Here is a 16,691-nt window from a genome sequence, read left to right on the forward strand (position 1 = left end):
GTAACAGATATTGTTTACGCACTTTATCCACTAAACGAGCCTGATATTAATGCTCTTCAACCGATGTGAACTGGCATCTTAGCTTGCGTGGCTCAGCGGGTCACCGAACATTTTAGGAACGTCAGACGAGGAAATGAATTAACAATCACGAATCGAAAAAATAAACGAATGGGCAGAAAGTTTTAGAACGAATGGAGCTAAAATAGTAGACGTCGCCGCGTTAGAAAAGCGATTAAATTAATTTTAAGATGGTAGTAAAAACAACAAACGATGAAGTTTTGTATAATTCTGGCAACTATATAACAAGAGGAACCCCTGCAGAAATAGTTGACCTAAATGTTCATGCATGGACGGCAAACGTAACAAAATCATCACCGAGGAAAACTGCTAGATTTTACCACGGTAATATTTTTGAGGAAATCGATAATATTAGTAAGCACTATCCTGTATCAGTGTGGCTCTTTCAGAATGATCATGGATCAGTTGTCGATCATTAATACGGATCCACCATCGGAAATGGGATCCAATTATTGGTTTGATCAGTTCGTGCTTCCATGAGGTAAACTTTATCGAAAAGAATCTCTCCATGATAAGATGAAACAGGTATCGCTAAAATACACCATCGTCGATTCACAAATCGACATAGATGAATTGATAAATAATTGTTTTAAAGTCTCGTTTGTGGTTGCAAAACAGCAAAACAATTCATGGCATGCAACACCAAAGGAATTTCTCTATGATATATCGCGTTCAAGTGTTGAATTTGGATATGGTCATCTTTGAAACACAAAATATAATCCCTTTGATGTAATTTCAGTTGATATGGTGTCTTGTTGCCCTGTTAGTTTTCTTGGAGTGGGTAAATGTGAGCCGTATTTCTCACGATTTGGTCATCCAGCACACGAAATGATGAGAGTTGCAATAAACGGTCCTCTCGATAGGATTTCCATGAAAATACCATTGACTGGATTTGCCGAGACTGTATTATTGCAGCAAACATGCATCTGGTTATTGTTGCATGGTTTGGTCATCATTTTAATAAACCCAATACTTAGATAACTCTCATAGACTGTTGTGCAAAAAATGAACGTGAGATATATGCTTGATGCGGGGATATTGACATCTTTGACAGTGAGTACGGCGATAATTTCATACAGGACACAAAAGTTCTGACTGCTAGAGGATGACGATATCTCGTTTGCAAAAGATATAACGACCCTGATGTGTTTAACCATTGCGAGTTGCAAGACCACTTCCGGTTGCTTCTTCAGATGGCGATTCGTGATGAATGGCGGATGCATCAGTCTACATGGCGGAGAACATGAACTGAAACAACTGATGGAGAGTTTTACTCAGAGCTGCACTGCCTTCCTTGTATATCTCTGCTGCGATTCAGTCTGAGCCAGGAGACTTGCCGCTAGAGAGCAGATGTATTGCTTTCTTGGTTCTCCAACAAGGTTGGTGGGTCATTAAGTTGTTCGTTGACTGGAACTTGGGGCAGACAATCACTGATCGATGTTGGACTGTTCAGGACGCAGTTGAAGTGATAGCCCAGTTTTCCAGAATCTTCTCTTTGTCAGTGTTCAGCGTGTTCCCATCTGCATTGTGAAGAGGGCATGATCCTGATGATGGCGGCATTAGACAAGTGTATGTTTATATGACTCAACGTAATGAGGTGTAATTAACCAATTCTAGAGTACCGGACATTATAATTTTACAATGCAATTAACATTAGAAACTTAGTAGTATTAGAACATGTCTGGTTTACCCAGGATATGCTATAAATTTAGTAATAACTGTTATTTTTATGGTCAGTGGGGCAGGTAATCGTCTATTTTGATGTTATAACTATTTTGAGGACTAGTGGCTATGAGTTTTCAATAAGCATTTGGAAGATGAGAAGGGGATTGATCATCGGAAACTCTTTAGAGTGGATAAGAATACCTGATTGAAACTGAATAAGGCAGATTAAGTGGCCCTGGGCCTAGGTTTTCTATATCACTTAGGTTTGTAATGTCCAAACAGACTTTATTAGGTATCAGGAGGCAACAACGGTTGATGTTTCCATGCAGGCTACATTAGGTTCCACGTGAGGGCAATGTTTAACACTTCAAACAAGCTGCAAATAAGTGTTACGTAGCAGCAAGTTTTGACTTGTCAAACAACAGTTCAGAGATAGTGGTTCGGAACAATATGGAAATATATATATATATGAAGCTATTTATGTAAAGAATATTCGTGGCGCTTTCTCGAGAAACTTTGTTGTGAAGATTTTGTTCATGATTAGTTGTAATAATAATAATAATAATGGACACACACACACACACACACACACACACACACACACATATATATATATATATATATATATATATATATATATATATATATATATATATATATATATATATATATATATATATATATATATATATATATATATATATATATATATATATATATATATATATATATATATATATATATATATATACACACACTACTGTCCTCTACATACATACAACCACTATCAAGCCCAAAGTTCTGGTGATAGATGTTATCCAATCGATAGTAATTGTAATACAATGGCTTCATGAAAGGTTAGCAAAATTCACAATAATTATCAAATGAGTAAAGCGAAAAGTAAAATAAAAACAAAACAAATGCCAAATGTTTGTCAAATCGGCAGAGATTTAGCAGGCAAGTAGATGCGTAGGCAGTTGAAACATTCAATTCCAAATTGTTTATTGTGAAAAAAATGAATATTTATTTTTTATTCTAATATCCGATTGACATTTTAGTATCAAATGCTGATCTTTTTCTTCTTTCAATAGGAACTGCTTTTTGAGAAGTTATACAACTACTGCATAAATGAATTATACATTTCCTTTTTCTTAACATTTGAGTACTTTCAACTTAATCTTGTACAGAGTAATAAACCACTTAAAACGGGGTTGTTATAGGACGAGTAAACATTACAAGTACGCAGCATCGTTGTGAAAAATGACCGTCTTTAATTGAATCGCAAAGTGTCGATGATTTGTAGACGTCTCTCAGCTATAAATAACATTGTAAGATGTTTAGTATGCTCTTACTTTAAGATTTGTTGGTGCTTGAGCCTACATGAAATAATAATTTACTCTTATACAACTGGATCGTGTTCCAATAATTTGGATCTTTAACAGGATATTGCTTTCAACTTAATTTAATGTGTATTTTAATCAAATGGCCCATGTAATTTATTTGCATATAAAAATCATTACATTAGTTTAGTCTCGTACGATGGAATGCAAATATCGGACAAAGTGTGCAGTCTTGAGAGACCGTAAATTTTTCAGCTGAAATATGTCGCCGGAGAAACATGAATATAAAATTCCAGTTGTAAATACGCCAAAGTCCTTATCATATACATCATAGAGAAGAATGAGAGAGATTATTTCAGCCTTAAAAAGTAGCATGAAAATGCATCCTTTACATACAAGTCAAGTAAATAATATTGAGAACCTGTCCTTTCCACCTCCATTTTACAGTTTAGTAGGTACATTTTACAAGTCGATCTTGATCTAATTAAAAAATACCATATTTCCGTTAAACTTTATACATGGTACCACTCACACAAAGAAAAACATAACACAATTTTTGTATATAATTTCAGTGTTTCTCATTGTTCACTGATCAAGCATGTCACATTATTTGTAATGTAAAATACAATGTTTATGACTCTTGCTAAGTTAAATTCTCGAATATTTCGCTTTCTTTCTTTTATTTTTCTTTCTTTCTTTTCATTTTTCTTTCTTTGTAAATCCGTTAAGTCGGTAAGTATTACTTTCTTTACATTTTCCTTAATTTATTCTCTCTTGTTTCTTTATAGCTTACTGATTTAAATTCTTTACAAGCAATGTAGAGAACCATAGTATACCTCTTTGAAAGATTTTATCCCAACTTAGATATTTGTTATTTAAACTTTCAATTACTGTGGTTTTATTAATAATTTATCATACACTCTTAATACATCAAATTTAATCCTACCAGTGGAAACTTTATAAGTATATTCTTTCTCTTATGATTTAATGTCTGAATATTTTTAACAAGCACGGGCTTTCTATCCTCAGATGTGTAGTATAATGAAATGTTATAGTCTGTTTCCTGGTTTACCTGTATGTAACTTAACAAAACGTTAATATTCGCAATAATGTTGTATTTATTAAGGAAGAGAATGTGTTACATTAAGTACTATAATATTCTTGTCAGACCCAGGTTCACGTCTGAACTTGATTATCACACTGTACAGTAGTCCCGATAATATAATTTGTATAAAATAATCAACTCAAGTTTACATTACATGACATCATTACGGTGCTGTTATGCATGATCGTGTCATTTGTAGTACACAGATTCGGATAGTATATTTTCAGCTGACTGATTGGTGATTGATTGATTGATGGCCGGTGACTGGTGAATGCTGACTGGTGAATGCTGAGTGTAGTGCTGAAGGGGTGAAGGAGGGACGGATTAGTAATGTTGTATCTCCGTATATGCACCGTATTGTAGGTGTTGTTTAGTCATGATGCTAATTTTGGTTGTGTTATACCCAGTGTGCTGCTGTCGGTGGGTGACGTTGGCCCGGAAGAAGATAAAGGTCATCACGTAGTGAAGAACCAAGGCTTCTGGACCAACGGGTCTGCAGAGAACAAGAGATTCTGCGGATCTTTAGGCATATCAGGAGGGGCAGACCGTTCGTGGTGGCTCCTCAACCATACGACAGAGCGTTGGGCTGAAAAGACCTTTCGGATTTGTGTTCGATTCCGCAAGATATATGTCCCAGTGTTTATATCATATTTCACTATTTGAGTTAAAACTCGTCATATTTCATTATTTGAGTGAACTTGATCATTTTCGTGTGGAAATTGTCAATGTTTACGTAAATAATTTTTTCCATTGTTTGTGTGGAATCATTTTGAACCATTAATCATTGTATCGATTTACTATTTAATGATTTTTCTTTCATATTAGTTCACATTTCATTTAAATCGCAATACATTATCATGTTCGTGCATATTTTGTTAAATATCCAATATCTGAATTTTTTGGCGTACGAATCAAACAGTCTTGTTCATGTTTATCAATAAACATTGTATTTTCGTCACCATCAACAGTTTTCGTTATAATCCGACCCCAACCTGGTTATCTTTTTACAACACCGTTAAATTCAAATTTGAAATGTTAGTATTGGACTTCGCGTCGGCCAATATTGTCTTACGCAGTTAAATATGCATATTGTTATTGTATGATCTTTAAGCAATCGACTGCCTTCAAAACGACAAAGCACCAGGTAGTGACAGCATCCCGCCCGAAGCTATCAAACGTGGAAAACCAGCATTGATTAAACCACTGCACGAGCTACTTTGCCGCTGCTGGGAGGAAGGAGTAGTCCCCCAAGACATGCGTGATGCCACAATTGTGACCCTTTACAAAAACAAGGGCGACCGCAGTGACTGTAATAATTCCAGAGGGATCTCGCTCTTGAGTATTGTTGGTAAAGTGTACGCCCGCATCATACTCAACAGGCTGCAGTTGCTGGCAGACCGTGTGTACCCGAAATCACAGTGCGGCTTCAGAGCAGGCAGGTCGACGACAGACATGATCTTCTGCCTACGACAACTCCAAGAGAAGAGCAGAGAGCAAGGTCAACCACTCTACATGATGTTCATCGACCTCACCAAGGCCTTTGACTTGGTCAGCAGGAAGGGCCTTTTTGAACTTCTGAGTAAGATCGGTTGCCCCCCAAAACTCCTCAGCATGATAATCTCTTTCCATGCAGATATGAAGGGAACAGTCCTGTATGATGGATCCTCCTCAACCTCCTTCCCAATTAACAGTGGTGTGAAGCAGGGCTGCGTGCTGGCACCAACACTTTTTGGGATCTTCTTCTCCCTGCTCCTGTCCTACGCCTTCGACACGTCCCAACTTTATCTTAATCCGCACCACAACAAGAAGGTGCACTCGGTTGACTTCGGAAGATATAAGCAGAAACCACTTGCTGTTGGTATGATCTTCTTATAAATTGATTATAAGGTCGGCGAGATGGATACCGTAAAATGGATCGACTTAGGAAAAATAAGCAGCAAGGAAGAATTTTTAAAGATCATTGCAGGAGCAACTTCCTCGATACACATGATTTATATGGACTACTTTCCCTACGATATGTATGAAGAAGTATAGTTATTCAGAATCATCAATAAGAAACTGTTCTCCCCTTCAAGCTAATGTCGATCAACTCTCGTGATTTTAAAATAATACCCTACAAAAAAGTCACCGATAAAGGCGTATAAAAGTACCCAAAAAACTACAAGATATGATATAGCTCCTGTGACTGATGGTATCTCCTAGTTATCTCTGTAGGTTTCATTTTCTTTTCTATCAGCCTTTCTTCTTTTCTTCTTTTTATCTTGTTCTTTTTGTCCCTGAGTGGAGAATAGTCCGAAAATGGCAATAAAAGAGAATTATTTCAGACTTTTATAAACGTCTTCATTTATAGTATGAAGACAGATGAACGAGGACTGAAGGGCCGCCGTGTATAGTGTTGTTTTCGACCGTCGAAAGCTTAGTTATATGCTGATCAGAGAAAAAAAGCGTCAGAAGATGAATCCAGGCCGCCAACTTTCTTTATTCAAGGATCGCCAACTTTCTTTATTCAAGGACCGCCAACTTTCTTTATTTAAGGACCGCCGAATATAGTTAAACTGGATCCAATAGCCTTTTCTCATATAAGAAATATGCCACAGTCCCTAATTTGCATATACTCTAATTGAATATTCTCTAATTGATTTCTTATGCATATATGTATGTATGTATGTATGTATGTATGTATGTATGTATTCAGAAATACGACATGATGCAGCCCCCACATATGATAGATTTGAACTTCCAGGTGGAAAAAGAAATAGAACTTACAAAGATGCGTTGATTGATCCTTTACGGAAACGTTTAAATATATCATGGCCTCGTATATTTTGGCTGTATCAGGTATATAATTTGATTCTTCAATAGTGCTTGTTAACTAATAGATGTAAAATGTGTACATGTGTTACATATTTCATAATTCGGTTGACATTTTCTAAAGTTTTGAGTTTACGTTGACGTTATATTTCCTAAGTGTAATCTTTTCCTTACATAAAATGATTGCTGCCTCGGCTGTCTGTACCTTAAAATAATTGTAAGAGGTATTGCGACAAGATTTTGTGACATCCAATCTCCTTTCAAAAAGGCTAGGTTTTCTTCTCTAAGTATCACTTGTAAAATCCTTAAAAATCTGTTATTTTGTCCTAACTGTAAGGGTTGGAACTACTAGCGCCAATTGATCTTAAATAAAAATGGGATCTTAGCTACAGTCTTTAGGAATGAAAGCTTTTATATCATTAGTCTCCTGGTGAAATATTGTACTGACTGAATAATGTAATCTTATTCGATACATTTAGGTGAATTAGCAAGTTTCAGACCTTATTAATAACGAGGACCTCTATGAATGTGCCATTCTCTTAAATATTAGGTTTGGTATTGTCTTATCTAATACTATTTAAATTTTCTGGCATTGCATTTCAGGCACCACAGACAATCATTTTCGTGCAGGCTGATCTCTATTCCATCCGTCAAAAGGATGTTCTTAGTTATTGGGCTTATTCCGTCTCAGTGAAACAATACCCTGCACTGAGATTACATTCAAGAATTATATCTTCTATTTTGGGTTTATGGATAGGTTGTCTTTAACTTTTTAGTAGACTGTGTCTCGATTTAAGTATTCTGTTGAAGTTGCGGAAACAAATTCGGAAAGTAAACGTTTTGGTGAAAGGTTTAAAGAATGTTTGGCTGGAGATTCGGAATGTTTTATAATACTCTCCTTTGACCAATATCCAATAATCATTTTCTTGTAGATTTATTATCCTGTGGTTGTGTTTCCTTTTGGGAACTGGGTTTTCCTGATGGCGCAGATCGGAGGTTTTACATTTAGTAGGGGTAGTGTTAGGCTCAGCACTCAGCGCTCAATACGTGTGGGTTATTTCAAGTTAAGTATTTGTTTGATTAGTTTGCTTATTCAGCATCCAATTAAGATTGTTAATTAGGTGTCGAGCTTTACCTGTAAATTTTCTTTCGCCTATGTTTATTCTTGGTTCGACACATTTCCAATAGTATATTTAGCTATGCCAGTCCAACGATTCTGCCTATTAATTTTGAAACTTTTTATCATGTTAGTATTTGGTAATTGTCTAACAGATTTCATCTTTAAGTTGATCTAGATTGTACTTCAGTTAGTGGGTCGATTAGGTGGGTATGATGAATTTGTCCATAAGTGTGACTTGGTGATCGACACCTTTTTAATCTACTTAAATGGGATGCTTGGATTTTCTGTATCTTCAAACGATGCAGATTTATATGGTTTCGGCACCCTTCTTTCATTTGTCCGATCTGAGAAAATGTCGATCAATGAAATATGATGATTTCATCATAAATACAAGAAACGAAACACATAATTGGTACACTTTAAATATTGTCTGTGCAATTTAATATTTTGATGTTTCAGCATGTTAATATATCACTTTATATGAATCTCGATGGTCCAAATAGACCCATGAAATAGTTCCGCATTGTTCTCTTGAGGCACTCGCTGCGACCTTCCCCTGACAGAATAATTTTTAGCCACATTATTGTTTGCTGTAAAATATCTGTCACAAGCTATTCCTCTTATTCTGTGAACAATCCTGACTCTAAATTTTGTAGTCCTTTTCATCAATGTCAAATCCCAATATATATCTTCACTATATATAACTATAGAATAGTTTTATTGTCTGCTGGTGGAACCAGGCAGACTTGAAATAAGCCAAATTTTGGTTAAGTATTGTCAGTGTCGCTTGGTAACAAGCAGCGTGTGGCTTGTTAGCCAAATGTAGCCGTTTATTTTATAGTTGCTCTTTGCAAATATTAATTTTACCTCTTAGGAGGAAACCAAATTTTTGCTAAATGCATTCTTACCAAAATCTGGCTAGTGTCTGCAATTCCATTTTGCATAGCTTTCATCCATGCTGTTAGAAACCCAAATCTCTGTAACTCTATGATTCGCCAAATTTGGCTATTCACTTCGCTTTCTCTTTCCATAATGTACATGTATGCTTAGCCACGATCTGGCTAGTGTCTGCAATACCCAATAGTATAACCTAAGAAACCCAGTCTTGCCTAAATGTATATTGTAGCCACATTTGGCTAGCCACTGCAATGCCATTTTCATATCATATATGTATGGTTCACAGGCAGTAAAAGCAATTGTGGCTAATGGTATGCATGGAACCTAGAGTTTTAATACAAGTGTTTAAATTCACTATATATTTAGCTGTACACCTAATACATAACTTAAAGGGTGTACATTGTAAATAAACATTAAACTGAAAAACATAACATATATATGAAAAACACTGTGATGATGAGGTGAGAAGTTTATTTACACAATAAATAAGAGTTATTTTCGCGAGGAAGCACAGTATTACAAGCAGGAAAATGTTAATATCTTACATGTTTTATTTATGTCAAGATTCTTATAGTATTTGCATAATTTATACACAAACAAGATACAATTCTTAGTGGTCTGATGGGTGAATCCATTGAATCTAACAAAAGTATGTTTTTTTTCTGCATCATATAAAGAAAAATGCCAATGCATGCAATGAGTCCCTGTTCATTAAACAATATTTAGTTTAACAAATAAGATCCCTCTTTAGTCAGTCTCTTTATTATTAGTGACATTTTTCTTCTTGAAGGATTCACTAAGTCTACATATATAATGTTCTTGATTTATTTTCTCAAGAATCTATATGATCTTACTGACACTTTAAATTATTTCATTTTTTATAGTTCAAGTGCTACCTCTGAGATCACAAGTTCTGTAACCTAACCAATTTAAATGATTGTCTCATCAGTGAGGTATAGAACTTAAGTTTTAACAGTATATTTTCTTCTGTCTGAGTGTTCTCTTCAAGATCCACCTGTTGCTTGCTGGGTTGTGAACATCTGAAAAATATAAGTCAATATTTACAAATCACATATAGTATTAATGTAGTTTTATTCAAAAGGAAATTTAGCCAGTCCTTTGAATGATACGCTATGATTGTTTTATAGTTACAAGATAAGAAGTCAATATTTACAGTAATAGTTTTCAAATTACATTGCAGAATAAAATAGATTAATAGCAGACCTTGACCATAAAAATGTGATTCTGATTTTGATAGCATTTATTTTGAGAATATTTTTATTACTTATCTTTATTCCTCTATAACAAACAGCTCTATGGTTGGAGAACAGATAAAAAATGATTAAGACATTTGATCCAGACCTTAAAAATGACTTTGACTGTAATACATATCACATTTTGATATAAAAATGCATGACATTATCTCAAAGGCATTAAAGGAAAAGGACAAAACGGGGAAAAGGATGAGTTAAAATGATCAGTGACCTTCATACCATTTTAACTGTAGTATGCAGACAAAAGTATAGCCAATACAAGTTAGTCTGTTTCATCCTTGTTTTCCAGACAATTTGTAATTTATATTTTAAAAATTGACATATAATATTGGTCACCAAATTCGAGTCCTGCATTTGGTATATGATAGACCTTTGGATAACTATACAATTTATGTTCAGTTCCATCAAGTTTTCTCAAATGGTTCTTTAGTTACAATACCAACACAAAGGTGAAAGATAGCTTCAAAATATCGACCACTGATGTTGCTCATGGAGACTGGATAGAAAAACATTATGCGTAAGTGTTGGTATATATTTAACCTAAGATTCTTTCATTCATTCCAAACTGCTTGAAAGTGTAGGAGCGGAAAGGAAAGCATTAAATGAAAATTAAAATTTTGACCAATGACTTTAAGTATTTGGCTTCATTGATGTTTCTCAAAGAGTTTTGAATTTGTAGAATGCAAATATCTAAAATTATATTTATTGTGTTTAAAATATAACGAATCGTACAAACATTTGGGAGCATGTTTGCTCAGTATTTTGAAAGTCTCTAGTTCCACAACCCAAAGTCTGCATTCATTTAGAGTTGGCAGTAACAGTTTATGACAGCTGCTTTTGAAAGTATCATCCACAAATCTCGGACCACGCTCATGTATTTGTTTAAGTTTAGCCGTGTTTATGTCACTGCAGAAATGCCAGGCTAAGGGACCAAAATTGAAATTTGAGAGGATCAATATATATAAGATTTTAAGTTTATTGAGTCTAATTAGCTCAAGACAGATAGATGCCTTGAAGCTTTCCTACAGAGATTTTTACATTTGTATCAAAGTGTGGTTAACAGACAATGTAAATTCCAAATACTTGAAGAATGTCTTCACAATTTATGAATGCACTGTATATGTTTCTTACATTCTTCATCCTAATTGTATTTTAACCCACAACTAATGCTTGAAACTTTTCAGAGTTGGCTTTCATTCCGTTAGCGGTGAACCAGTCAATCATAATGTTCGACTCTGCTTCAAATGTGTTAAAAATTCTGATGAGGAAAAAGACAAAGTTTATCATCTGCATAGTCATATAAAGAGTCACATCTAAAAAAATACAAGATATCATTGATAAAAACATTAGAAAGTAATGGTCCAAGGATCAAATCCCGGGGAATCCCTATTTTGAATTTTAGACCAACTACTCCAGACACCCTGCAACATAATTTGCTTCTTATGATTTTACAGATAGCTCAGGAAGATCCCCACTGAGTCACCTGACATACCATGAGCCCTTAACATGCAAATAAAAATATCATAAGGGAGACAGTCAAAAGCTTTGGATAAATTCATCAGGACTGCAGCTGTTCATTTGTTTTCATCAATAACTTTCCTCCAGTCTTCAAGCAAATATAAAAGAGTGGTCTTGCATCCATGACCTTTAAAAAAGCCACCCACATGTTTGCTACAAATGTTTTTAAAAAATGATGCGAACTGGGTCTCAAGTGGTATCTCAAAACGTTTCGTTATTATGGATAATATGCTGACAGGGTTATAATTACTTTTGTCAAGAAGATTGTTCGTTTGGAAAATTGCAACTTCTTGAGCTTTGTTCAGTCAATCAGGAAAAGTATTTGATTGATTCCTCCTGTAGGTTTTTTAAAATTTAACTCATTATTATGTTATACACTTTGTCATGGTTAACCTGCTTAAAATTCAAACATTTGTATCCATGTTACTTGTTGACATTAATAGACTTGATACTCATGGGTTAGAGGGTCAAAAGGAACATCCTTACCAATTTCTAATATCAAATTAAAAAATAAAATATTGAAGATTTCACATATTTCTCGGTTGTTATTTACAATTGTTATACATTCAGTAAGAATTATCCTATCATAACCAACCGAACATTTATTAGAAAAATATGGCATAATAGTTGACCAGACATTCCTAGATTTATTCCCCCTCTATATTACTCTAAATTTGTTTACTTCCAATAGTTTTCCCATGCTTTTTTAATGATCTGTACTGAGTGGTTTTTTTTTTTTTATAAAAAAAAGGATATGTTTAGTATATATTGCTTTCGTTAGTTCTCTGTTCATAAACGGTAATGCGCTTTATGCTGGTTTGTATGTTTTCTTGGAGCATGTTTGTATATAACAGTGAACAGAAGATTTTCAAGCAACATTGTCAGAGTTGACAGATTCTGAGTGAATACTAGAATACAGGGCAGTAAATAGAGCATTTTGTAAATCATTTACATAGTCAATCACACCAACTCTTTGAAACTTGTATGGCTGCAGAATGCACAGTGTCTCTTACATGAGTTAAAGACCAAATTATGAAAATCCCTGATAACAGAAGTCACATTTAAGGTATTTATGCATTGGCCATGTTTATTTGTAAGAATGCGATCAACACAAGATGGATTACATCCATGCTTAAAACATATAGATTTTTTGATTAAGCATGCCAGATCAAAAATGTCACATATATATTTTGCATTCTTTAGATACAATTCATACAACTTCATCCTGTGTGCAGGGACACCTGAAAAATTAAATGTCATTATCCCACCACCATTGGGAGTATGATATTGTTTTAATAAATCCAGCGCATGCATATATATATATATATATATATATATATATATATATATATATATATATATATATATATATATATATATATATATATATATATATATATATAATCAATTACTTTCCCAGCATTGCCGATTCACTTGTTTGCTATTTCTCCTTTGTTTTTAAAGAATACATATCTGTTTTTCGTTCTCTCCCTCTCTCTCCCTTTTACTACCAAATATAGGAGTCACGCGACTATCGTTATTTCATGCTTTATGAACAGAAAGAGAAGTATATTGTCCCATAGATTGGGTATCAAAATGCCAACTATAATATCGAATATATCGACTTGGTCTTTAGCCGGATAGGCAGACCTTGGATATTTAACGATTAAAATGATGAAAGTCGAGTATTTTGCTTTTTAGTAATACACTCACGTGTATCCAGGAGGGAGCTGGGGCGGGGAAAGTCAGAGGAGCTGGACCAACGTGTGCCTTAATGTGATCGTGATTCCAAGGCAGAGTCGCGCTGGGTGATTCAGCACTGCGATACAAACACTATTTACCTATTTGCATAATATTTGTTGTGTTCACGTTCGTAAAGAAATAGTACATACATTCTTTGAAAAGGTTAAACAGGATTCCCTTGTCAACTATTATCAAATATTCGTGCATTATATCTAAACGACCATTTGGACCAAAAGTCATTTTAAAGTGATATGGCTGAGCTGGAAGAATTATTTATAAACCAGATTACAAGTATATCCCATGACCAAATACGAGTACAAAAGATGTCCTTATATTTTGATGCAGTTTGCAGAATAAGACGGCTAATGACAAGTTTTTTCATGAAATACACTAACCAGGTTTTGAAATACCGTTTTCTTTTCTGTTTCAAATTAGATATTACTCGACACTTTATTGTAGTGATTAGACTAATGCGATAAAGTAGATAGAAACTAAACTATTAATTCCAAATGGCGAAACCCTTTCAGCCCATTGTTTACCACTTGGGATAATGGAGAAATCCTACCAGTTATTAAATATTCATTTATGCAAATATGCAAATGACTTTGTTGAAACGATGGTTTTCATTGGACATTGTGGTTTTTAGAAAATAACATTGACGTTGAGACTTGTGCTGCTAGAAATTTAGTATTATGTTATCAGACCAGTAGTGTATATACTTTAACCGTTACTAATAATTCATTGTATGTTTCATTTCAGAGCTGGTAATTGCATTTTATTTTGTTTACTATTACAATTTTTTAAGTACTATTTGAAATTAGACCGCCATTGGTGGCGTTATCAATTTTCGTGGATTGGTTGAATTGCAAGGTAATTTCGCTAGTAGTTTTAGTTTTACTATTATTATTATTATTATAACCGTATCTATGAATTCTTTGTACATTTATATTTTTCAATAGACACGTGTTTAAATTAGAACTGAAATTAAACGAAACAGTACGCCTCATACCCATTTATGACCGTTATCAGTTTTCGTGGTTTAGTAATAAGATCGCATTATTTTATCTGCACGGCAGGACTCGTAGTAGTATGTATACTGACAGCGTTACTAAGAAATAAGTTACATTTTATTTGGGTAATGGCAATTACATTTCTTTCCGAATAAAACACTTCTAAAGTTTATTACCGTTATTAATTTTCGAGGACTGGTAAAAAAAATCATTGAAAAACCCACAGGGGCTCGTATCGTTGTTTACAATGGACATGTCATACATGTGCTATATTGTAGTTATTATATAGTACATTAGTCCGAGTTTCCTCTGACCCTTGCCTCCCCATTTTTGATATTTGGACAACATAAATAGTACATTATACAGCTTCATCACTCAAATGTATGTTACCTTAGTAGTTGTAAAGACTTTTCTGGGTCTATATACTGGTCCATATCTTCCCATATCCTATACGTACCAAAATCCATCCAAAAATCTCCTAAAACAAACATTTTACAACCTTGATGGTAATCATATTGATATTTTACAGTCAGCTGATCATTAACATCAGAAGTCTGTTCAACAGATGCATTAAGTTGAATGATAACTTTGTCAGTGCATATCCATATCTGGTGACAATAACAATCAGTACTGTTCGAGTTTTACGAATAACTTGTCCATATAAATGTACATTTGCCGGTATATTATAGTATGTGATTTAGATTTTTAACATAGCTTTAAAACAATTTAAGTCATAACACTATAATGTCTGCAGTGGCAGCTTATAGTGATGTCTAGCACTGGTTTATCATTCCCCAGACATGCAGCATCATCTTCGACCCAGTCACATTATCCTGACACCAGGCCAACCAGTCCTAACAATAACCTCTTGATACTGAGCACCAAGCAAGGCAGCTGTTATTACCATTTTTTGAAGTCTTTGGTATGACCCAGTTGTGGTTTGAATCCATGACCTTCCACATCCGAGGCGGATGCTCTAACCACTAGGCCACCAGGGCGGTCACCTGTATGTTATATAATGTATGTACTGGTAAATTTTGTGATAGTGACATGATTAGTTCATTGTGTCGCTTTATTTTTTCTGTGACACTAATAGGTCGAGCATAAAATATGTATTCATTGAGTGGAGGTGGGAGGTGTTGAAAAAAATTCAAAAAGTATTAGCCTGTATATGTTGCAGGGTAACTGCTAAGTATGTTCTGCAGCGATAGGGGTCAATATTCCTTGATAACTGTGATGTTTATGAAGACTAGTCAAGTCAGAAACATGACTAGCAGATGAGTTAGATGCAAAGTGGCTGGTATGCTATGTCAGGCAGAGTCAATATCTGCTTAGAATTACGAAGTTTGAAATGTTGTAGTTTTATTGCACATGGTGCACTTTGCAGAAGACATTTTTTCCTCTTCATTTTCTGGCATGACCAGTTATTTTATCTCATGATTCCGACAGATTATGCATTCCAGACCCTGGTGCCTCATGCGAATTTGTGAAGCCATACCATGCCAGACTGGGACAGTATTGTACTTGGATAGACACATTGATTGCCTTTTTGACACCTATTGTCCTTTACTTTTATAAAAGTGAGATTCAGAAGCGTGTCTTAAATTAATTACTCATCCTAAGCCATCATGAAATGTCACATGATCGCACACACCTTACAAAAATTGTCACCTGAGAAAAGAACTGTTATGGTTCATGATTTTGATGATATCGAAGCTTATGATAAAATTTGAGGTCCAGTCTTTCCAAATGATGATAAGGCTAATAATATTCCAATTTTCTAAAGTTGATATCAAAATTGTATTCACTGTCTGATATTTGACTATTAAAGTTAAGGTCAACTAAATATTAGCTGCTGTCACTTGTTTAAAACTATTATTAGAGATAAATATTTACAATTGCTGTAGAAAAGCATTGGTTACGATTTCTGTAAAATTCAACCTTTGTATCACTATTATAGTTAATGTTAATACTTTCCTACTTTCATTTTCCAAGTTTGTTTTACATGGTATTAATTTAAACCGCTGCTTATTTTTAATGACTACTAATAACTTCATCTTTTAAAATTCAATTGTCCCATCTATTCTTGGAAAGGGAGTGGTGACTCAGCAATGTAGTTACACAAGGGTG

Source organism: Sinohyriopsis cumingii, chromosome 5, assembly GCF_028554795.1.
Source record: "Sinohyriopsis cumingii isolate HCF-2022 chromosome 5, ASM2855479v2, whole genome shotgun sequence".
Taxonomy (NCBI): Eukaryota; Metazoa; Mollusca; class Bivalvia; order Unionida; family Unionidae; genus Sinohyriopsis; species Sinohyriopsis cumingii.